Below are 10,000 nucleotides of genomic sequence, written 5' to 3'. Positions count from 1 at the left end.
ATAAAAACTTATGTCGAAGGTGAATTATCCACATGATCTTCGACCTTCTAAAAGGCTAAAAGTTACGAAGCTGTCTACACCCAAAGTAAAACCAAGAGCCATTTCTATTTATTACGTCACAGGAAATATGGGGTTCTCTTAGGGCGCATTAAAACGGTATATCAGCCGTTATTCCCGGTAAACTGTAAATCAAGGAGATGGATAGACAGGGGAAGGAATTATACATTTTCCGAATCCATCTTTCAGGCTGGACATGGCCTGGTCTGGGGAAAAACCTTAATACCCACCCCCACCCGTTGCATTTTTATAGATTACATTCAGTGATTACGGGAAACTTGGAAAACACAATACGGAAAATTAAAGGAGAATTTAAATGACCACAGGTGATAAATACCGTTCCTGTATACGAAACTTGATAACAGATGCAGTTATTTCCTTGGAATTTTTCCCAAGTGCCTATACATATAGTTTAATTATTTATTTATTTATATATATATATTAATTATATATATATATTATATATATATAGTATATATATATATATTATATATATACTACATATATATATACCTTATATATATAATATATATATATATATATATATATATATATATATGTTTATTATGGAGTGTGTATGATGTATGTATGTTACATTCATTCAGATAGACAGATGAAGTTGACTGTAAATTATTTACTAAAGCTAACGGGCTTTGTCCTTTTCATGGACTTGACCCAGAGAAAGAAGTTCCGAACTTCTAAAAAAAAGAAGAAAAGAAGGTTCAAGGAGCCCGAGAAAAAACCCAAGGCCAATGTGTCATTATTATTTATTTATTCATTTTTTTGGGGGGTATATTCAAATCTAAGGTTGAAAACATTTCGCCTGAAGGACAGATTTTCGCACCTGGCTTATTCTAATGTCCATCTCTCTTTCTCTCTGCCTTTTACAACGAAATGGATCTCTGTACCTTTTTATTCTTGCCCAAAAGGTAGATATAGGGTATGTGAACGAAGAAAAGAACCAAAGTCCTTTTGAAATTGTAATCTCTTTTTCGCCTCCTCAAAGACCGACAGTGTTCTTTAACTGAATAATATGTGCTGCTCCATTTTAGGTCTATTTATATTACTATTATTATTAGTAGTAGTATTAGTATCATTATTATTCAGAAGATGAACCCTAACATAATTTAAAAATAACCATGTCCACACGGGTAGACTGGTGGAAGGCGCCGCCATAAAACTTAGAGACACTTTTGACGGTAGCAAGTCAATTTTTATATTCTTATGAAATTTGATTAAAACTTTAATTTTGAGACTCCTCTTCTGCCCTCCTCCCTCAGGCAGGATACAACACAAGTGACCTTGTGTCTAGCAGCCTTGCAGCTGCACCATAGAAGAAAACCCAACGTAGCATCATCACAGCACAAGACGTTCCAGCAGAATAGCGAATAGAAAATTTACTGCAGACATTTACAACAGAATTTCCTAGTTGGAATGTTAAGCGCTTCCTCCATTTCCGTTCTTCGTTGTCGAATTGTACTATAGTAAATTCACATCAGCCGTCAATTTTGATGTCTAGGCCAGTCCCTTACGACGCCTCCTGATTGGCTGTTGATAGCCACTCTCAAGAGTTCATATGGGTCGGATATGTCCACCTCTCCTGAGGGATACTTTTGAAAGTATCCCATCAGGAGAGGTGGAGCATACATCCTGCTACGTGCTCTCGAGAGACTGAGAGTTTCCAGCCCTGTGATTGGCTTATCAACAGCCAATCAGGAGCGTCGTAAGGGAAGGGTTTAGACATCAAATTCACGGTTGATGTGAATCTACTATACCACTGACACCATGTCCTGCTCAGAAGTTGACTTCGACGAATTTTAAAAAGTCACTTTGTTTCACTTGACTGCGTATGAACCTATCACGTGTTCGAAAGCTATTGATATTTATGAAGAACCATCAACTCTTTCACAGCTATATTATTGTGGACCTGCAACCAATAATAATAATAGTAATATATTCAGGGGCTCGTAAATCTTCCTCATAATCCCGGACAGTCTGGGAATCTTCCTCCACGAGAAAGGATTTTAATCTTATTGTATATGTGAAAAGAATCATATTTCCCCGATCAATATCCCATTCAAATGCAGTGTCGAAAGACATAATTCCATAAAGAAGTTTATACGGATGTTAGAACACACAGAAAATCATATTCCTAACTGAATTTGTTCAAAAATCTATCTTTCAGTTTTAATGTAGTTATGGCTTGAACTACGACTAGCAAACTGGTTATTCATAACATGGAGGATAAGTTTATAACGTTATAACATATGCATTACAGAAAAGCTTATGGAGACTTCCTTCGTACTATACACAGTTCACTAGTTGGTTATTGCTTGGGACTTGATAGTTCTTGCTTTGAACGCATTAAATTGAATATATTGCATCTTCATTTATATTTTGGTTTTGAAACATGAAAAACATTTTTTTGTAACCTTGGTTTTGAAACCTGAAAAAAACATGAAAATATTTTGTGTAACCCACGAAAGTTTCACTCTCTCTCTCTCTCTCTACTCCCATCTCCTCTCTCTCTCTCTCTGCTTTCCTATCACCAATGGATCAAGCCGTTTAACCTCAGAGATGGTAATTAATTGCGCTTAGGGTCTTCTCGCTTCGGTGAATATTTTTAGATACTACTTCCATTCCCATCTCACCTTTACGGCCAAATCATGAGCAGCGCCCCACTAGACTCGTTGTGGTTTCTTTATTGTCCAGGTTAGGAAACGTGGACTCATTTGACAAAAACCTGTTACTTGACCGCGGAATTTGTAATGATAGCAAGGTGAAAATAAAAATTCATGTAAACAACAGTAACAAGGATTTAGATGATGATGATGAGAGTAAAGTAGACGTTCATGCTTCCACTAGAGAACATGATAGTAGTAATGGAAATATTTAGTCACGATAATTCCAATAAATTAGAAATAAAAAAAAATGTCATAAGCAATTGAATGAACTTAAAACTTTATCTAGGTAAACTCTGTGTGATCCTAAATTAAGATATATCTCAAAAACGTTAATTTCGAATATCTGTTCAACACGTTTTTCTGAATACAGTAAACAAAAACAAAACAGAAAGAAAGCAAGAATAAATAAAGGTGTTCGTTTCTTCACAAAACAAAATCTCTTGGTAAACTTTTCATGCCAATGCACAACTTTCGAAGAAAGGCAACTTGCACAGAGTCAAATCAGAAGATTTGTATGGACCTTTCCACGCGACGATCGAAGGCCTCTACCTCCAGAACTTTTATACCGGTCTGGGCACTCACTTGACCCATCCAGGAAGATTAGGGCACAATTACTGCGTTCACACGTGAAGCTGAGGACGAAACATTATTCAAAAGTCCCTCTCGAAATTTCAAGATCCTCTTCTTTGTCGACTCTTATGAAGATGTCTATGCAACGATGTTATTGAGAAAGGCAAGGGATCTTACAGAAGTTAAAGGCCCTTCCAAAGAATATTACGGCGTCCATTCGAAAGAAATGACAGAAATGGGAAATACAGTAAGATTCACACAAAACGAAAACCAGATTATGCCCAAAAATATTTGAGAAAAAGACGTGCGCTGAAAAGGGAATTAACCAGAAAGCATTCCACTCGTCGTTCTGCTTTCAAATTCCATTTTGATACTGGCACACTGAGGCCGAGTGCAAATCGTGTCGCTTTATTTAAGCGCATTATTTTTTCTTCATGCACCGCCTTTCCTCCTTTCGTAACGACTTCATTCGATTATAACATTGTCAGTATTCTTCTGCATTCCATTCTTTATGCTTGAAAACAAAAATTCACTGTTCAAAAAAGGATATAAACGAATATATACATTTCCAAGGCGGGAGACCCAGAAGAAAACTGTAACTCAAGTCTTGTTTACTCACTAATTGAAAGATTGAGGAAAATGCAAACAGTAACGGCAAAAATATCCAGTCTAACCACCGCCCCCCCCCCCCTAAAAAAATAGTAACAAATGCGCCGAAGTTTCTTCGAAGCAATCGAGTTTTCTGTACAGCGTATAATGTTGTATGAAACTTTCAACCGAGCCCCGGTGGTGCCTGTGTTGTTGGTACTTATAGCAACTGCCATAAGTACGATTACGGCTAACTTTAACCTTAAAACAAAGTAAAAACTGCTGAGGCTAAAGGGCTGCATTTTGGTATGTTTGATGATTGTAGGGTGGATGAACAACGTGCCAATTTGCAGCTCTCTAGCCTCAGTAGTTTTTTGAGATCTGAAGCGGACAAGAAAAAAAAAAAAAAGTGCCGACAGAAAAAAGTGCGGACGGACAAAGTCCTCTCAATAGTTTTTTTTTTTTTTTTTTTTTTTTTTTTTTGTTTTTTTTTTTTTTTTTTTGCAGACAACTAAAAGGGCCTTCATCTTATGAATAATGACAATGAGCATTCATTCGCAGGCGACGCAACCCACCTCTCAACAGTGTTTACGGGTTACCCAAGTAATTTCGTCTTTTTTCACAGCAAAACAAGATAGTGAAGGGAGTTTCAAAGGAAATCAATATGCTCCAGTTACCGCGTACTATTACGTGGCAGAAATTTAAGCCCCTTACAAAAACAGTAATAAATATGTATATTATAGTAGCTTTTAAATTTTAAACTATTTAACAAAATTTATAATATAAGAATCTCACGTCATAGTATTAAAGGAAAAAAGAATCTAGGACAAATATCTGCTTCAGGTAAAAACCTCCTTTGTCATCTCGTAAATCTTGAAGCACAGTTACATAAATGTTCAATACAGGCAACAGACCTTGACCTGTTATTAGCCATTTGCTTATTAGGATCATTAAGACAATTCTAACTGTTTATTACAACAGCTAATGAGGGTTATTGTAATTTCCAGTGTTTGCATGACCTCGGTTATCGCCACTGAAATTTAGTCAGCATGAAATGAAAAAAATATTGGTAATCATATATGTAGCTATCCTTTCAGAAGAATTATTGTTTTTATCTGTTCAACTGTTCCATGATTTTTGGAAAGCAAAACTTCTTATGTACATGATAGTGGCATATATATTATATATATATATATATATATATATATTATATATAATATATATATTATATATATATATTGTATATATATACATACATATATGTCTGTGTATATATATGTGTCGACTATGATTGATATCTAACCTCATTTTTATCACTTTTGAAAAGAGAGAGGTAAGAAAAAATTGAATGAAAAGCGGTTCTGTAACCTTAAAAGCAATATTAGGGCTATGTTTTCCGCACCATTAATCGTATAAAAATTACAATAAATAAAGTTTTTAAGGTGTATTTAAAACGCTAAACTAATGTAAACCTTGACATTCAAGTCCTAAACACGAAGAATAATCGATCTTACCTATCATTTTTTTGAAGAAATTTCAGAATTTTCCTCATTCAAAATACCGTTATTATTATTATTATTATTATTATTATTATTATTATTATTATTATTATTATTTATTATTATTATTATTATTATTATTCAGTAGATGAACCCTACTCATATGGAACAAGCCCACTACAGGGACCATTGGCTTGAAATTCAAACTTCCAAATAATATGGTGTTCATTCTAAAGAAGTAACAGAGGGTAATCTGATATATGGAAATACTAAGTTTTTGTCATTCAACCCTTTTCCACCCATGAAATTGAAATGAATACATTGACCACATATTCGGGTTAGGGTTAGGGAGGTGAAGTGAAACACATATCTAGTTTGGTTACAGCATAAGAGAGAGAGAGAGAGAGAGAGAGAGAGAGAGAGAGAGAGAGAGAGAGAGAGAGAGAAATAACTTTGCAGTTCACTATTCTGAAGGGACTGTGAGTCTTCCTTTCCATGTAATTTTTATCATTCAGAAGACGGGATATATTCATATGGAACAAGCCCACCACGGGTGTCATTGACTTGACTTCAAACTTCTAAAGAATGGTGCTCATTAGGAAGAAATAAGAGGAAGTAAAGGGGAAAAGGTGATGAAATATAGCTACTTGAACAAGGATTAATAGTCCTAAAGACTTCTCCCCTGTAGGTTTAGTCCTTTGGTGTCGTGTCCTTCCTCCATTATTATGCTAATGAAACTAATTACTTGAAAATAGACAAAAATACCCTCAACATGTAAAACCATCCTATTGTGTTCGTGATGAGATGGCTTTTTTTTATGAAGCCCAGAATCATAAAGTATACAATTAGCGTTTGCGTCATCATATATGAACGCATTGCGGACACGAGATGCCCTTAGCATGCCATCCACATGTGTGCTAAAATTCTTTATGAATAATTCTATGCCTTTTTTTTCAACTATAAAGTGTTTACTTTTCAAAAAAACAAAAAACACTTTTTACTTTAAAATTTCTTACAAAATCATTGAGTTTGTAATATATATAGAAAATTTATGATTTTTGTTATATATGATGAACAATTCACACCAGTCTGAACAGAGCCTAAGCTTCCAATTAAACGAGAGGAATAATTTTATACGGAGAAGGCAGTACAAAAAATTTGAAACCCCACCTACTAAAGTAAAAAATATATTAATAAATAAGTAAAGATTTTCGTCCTGTATGCTAGAGAGTAACAGCAAAGAAAAAAGTAATTCAATGCTTCGTGATAACAAAAGTCGAGCAAGAAATTCTCGCAAAAAACAATCATATCAATGGAGGACTTTGGGAAGATGAGCCGAATTATTCAATAAACATGTACTCTACATCAAGGTACTTCGTCAAAGTGGCTTCAAAATTATACAAACAATTTAAATGAACCCCTGAATATCTTTAACTCATTCAGATAAATACTTTTGTTTGTAAGGTTTCCTAAAGTTGGGTTACTTACCCCTACAATCGGCTGACCACTGTGGTAGCCATATTGAGAAACCTCTTCTGTATACTGAAGGCCCCAATGAAACCTCCCAAGGAAGAGAATGGAAACAAACAATTTGCCTCATACAAAACAGAACCGTATTTGATTAGGTACTGAGAGGAAAGAGACCATATTTTTGGTGGAAATCTCAATACTGAATTGATGCATTCCTTGTTTTCCCTATACCCATAAAGTCAGAAAATTGGAGTTGGATCCCTTAGGAACAGACGTCAGATTTTCATCTGTTTCTTTCGCAAGTTTTTTTTTTTTTTATTTCTTTCGTTTTTAGCTAAATATACCAAACCTAGCGTCTTGTCTCCCTGATTTGTGTCGAATAACATATCAACCATAATTAGCTTTATGTCGTATTCCATTGCATCAAGGTGTTGCTTTATTTATATGGAAGAAATTCATTGCGAATAGAAGACTGTTCATGGGAGAGAGGGAAGGAGGGAGGGATTATGGTAGGGAGGGAAGTAGGGAGGGAGGGATTATGGTAGGGGGGGTGGAATGTGCCTCTTAACATAGGCATATAAGAGGAGCTGGAAAAATAATGCGTTTTCGAAGAATTCTTGGTTATGAAAACAAGTGTGGGTTACTGTTCGGTAAATTCGTTTGTCACTTGAGTTAAAAATTATCAGGAAATGCGTGATATGAAAAGAGAATAATAAAGCAATGGGGAACAAAAGATAATAATGGATTGGTAAAACTACCCAGCACTAATAAGAATAAATCATAACGTCCTGTAACAAATATAACAAATGTATGCCTGCTCGAAATATACTTTACAAAACTGATATTGTGCAAATGTATCAAAATCATCGTAGACTGAGGCACTCGCATGTCCTGTTCTCAAAAATTACTTAGCCAGTGGATATATAGTATGTGTATATATATGTATGTATATATATATATAGTATATAAAAAAATATATATATATATATATAGATGAATGTTATGTATGTATAATATGTATGTATATATAGTATAATATATATATATATATATATATATATATATATATATATATATATATATATATATTATATATAGATAATAATAAACATGGCATATTTCATTGAAAAAGAAGTAAAAAAAAAAAATTAGAAGAGGTTAAACGTAAGTATACCAGAAACGGTTATATCTAAGGGCGGGTATTCACGCGCAAGTTTACCTGTCAGTCTCCCTGTCAGTTCATCGAAACTGACGTTAAAACGTACGTGTGGACGACAGTTTGTGGGAGGAATCAGTCCACTCACCAAAACTGTGAATTGATGGAATTACCTGAAGTTCTTTCGACCGACTGACAGGTGATCGCAATTGTGGACTTAAGGGTAACCAACGTCCTATGACAGTTCGCCGCTGGATTTCGTCTGGGAATGATCCCAGCTGCTCCGACCAGATTATGAATAAACTATGTATAAGCCTAATTTATTTTCATTGTTAGAATCTGCGGCGCTATTTGTACACCGTTGCTTTATCATTAATAAATTAAAAACTATTTCATGTGATAAATAACATTTGGTACAGGCCTAGGCCATTGTCCTGCATTTTATGGAAAGTGCTACCATTGAAAGTAGGCTTCACGGTCCATTTCATAAGTAACCAACCGCCAGGTCTAATTTAACCTTATTCATTAATATTGTATGAGAATAGAATATCTCTTTTAACATGCAATATTTAGAGTTTTAGACCATACTCTTACGCCTTTTGTTTCCATCCTAGTTTGAAGTGAATTACCGTATCAGCAACTAGTCTATGAAGCTCCAACTCCTAATCACCCAGAGATTCCATCGCTGCCATATAGTTGTTTCCACGAAAGAAGGCTAGGTGAGAAATGAGGACAATGACCTCTAGTCGACTGTCCGACTGACAGTTCTCCTCTTTATTTGTGGACGCTTCCGTCCGTCGAACGGTCGTGGGTGGACTGACAGGTAAACCTGCGCGTGAATACCCGGCCTTAGACGCCTGTTTATCACACCTGTGAGAAGTCGATATAATTTTCAGCAAAATTTCCCATAATATCGAACATCTTTTACTGTAGAATTTCCGTACAATGCATGGAATATCCAATCCATAGCTGTAAAATCCATATATACTTTTGAATTTATATCATGATTTATTTTCTCAGCAGAAATTTCAACTTTCGTTAGGAAACTTTTCAAAACAATGATTCAAAGCCATAAGATTTAATATACGTGAAAGTGAGTGTAAAATACTACCTAAATACTAATACTACCTAAATAAAAATAAATACCTAACGGATAATCCGTTAGGTAGTATTTTTTTCTTATTTCTGATCGTCTGCACGACACTTTGCCATTATTATTTTAAAGGAGTTGATTTACTACAGCTATGATTGGTTGATATATTTAAATAAAAAAAAATGAAAAACAAATTCCGTAAAATATTCTAAAACACCAGTGACCGTTGTCTGCTTCACAATCAAATTTATTTCTATCGAAAATATTCATCTTTTTCTTAATATTTTCCTCTTCCGGAATGGACAGGTCTCAGGTCATTTCATAATTTCCAGCATCAAGATGAACACTCCTCTCTCTCTCTCTGCTCTCTCTATCTTCTCTCTCTCTCACCAGTCCTAAAGCTAGAGCTGTTCTAAGTCTGAGGATCATTAGGGCTTACGAGCCTTTATCGGATAAAGTCCTCATAGGCCTTCCGTCCATCTAGAGGCCTAGGAACTCTTTGCTGGATTGTCCTTTCCTGAACTCAAAGCAGTCTTTGTCCATTCGAATGGAAATTCGACACAACCCCATTGAAACAAAAAGTGTTTTCATACTGGGAATCAGGACCCCTCCCATAAAATACATATATATATAATAGGTTACTTGAAAACACACCTATTCCCATTCATTGAATGTAATGAGGTATTCTGAGTAATCTACAGTTTACGTCAAGATATTATTTAACATAATAGATACGTAATTTTCACCCCTAGCTATCGATAGCAAAATCAACTTACAAGTTGTGACAAAATAGAATGTATTTCTTTATTAACAAAATAATAAGGTGAATAATAAGGTTACTGGTAGGCTGCCATTAATACAAAACTGAAACAATTAACGCAAA

This window comes from Macrobrachium nipponense, chromosome 14, assembly GCF_015104395.2.
Source record: "Macrobrachium nipponense isolate FS-2020 chromosome 14, ASM1510439v2, whole genome shotgun sequence".
NCBI lineage: Eukaryota > Metazoa > Arthropoda > Malacostraca > Decapoda > Palaemonidae > Macrobrachium > Macrobrachium nipponense.
This window is presented reverse-complemented; position numbering follows the sequence as displayed.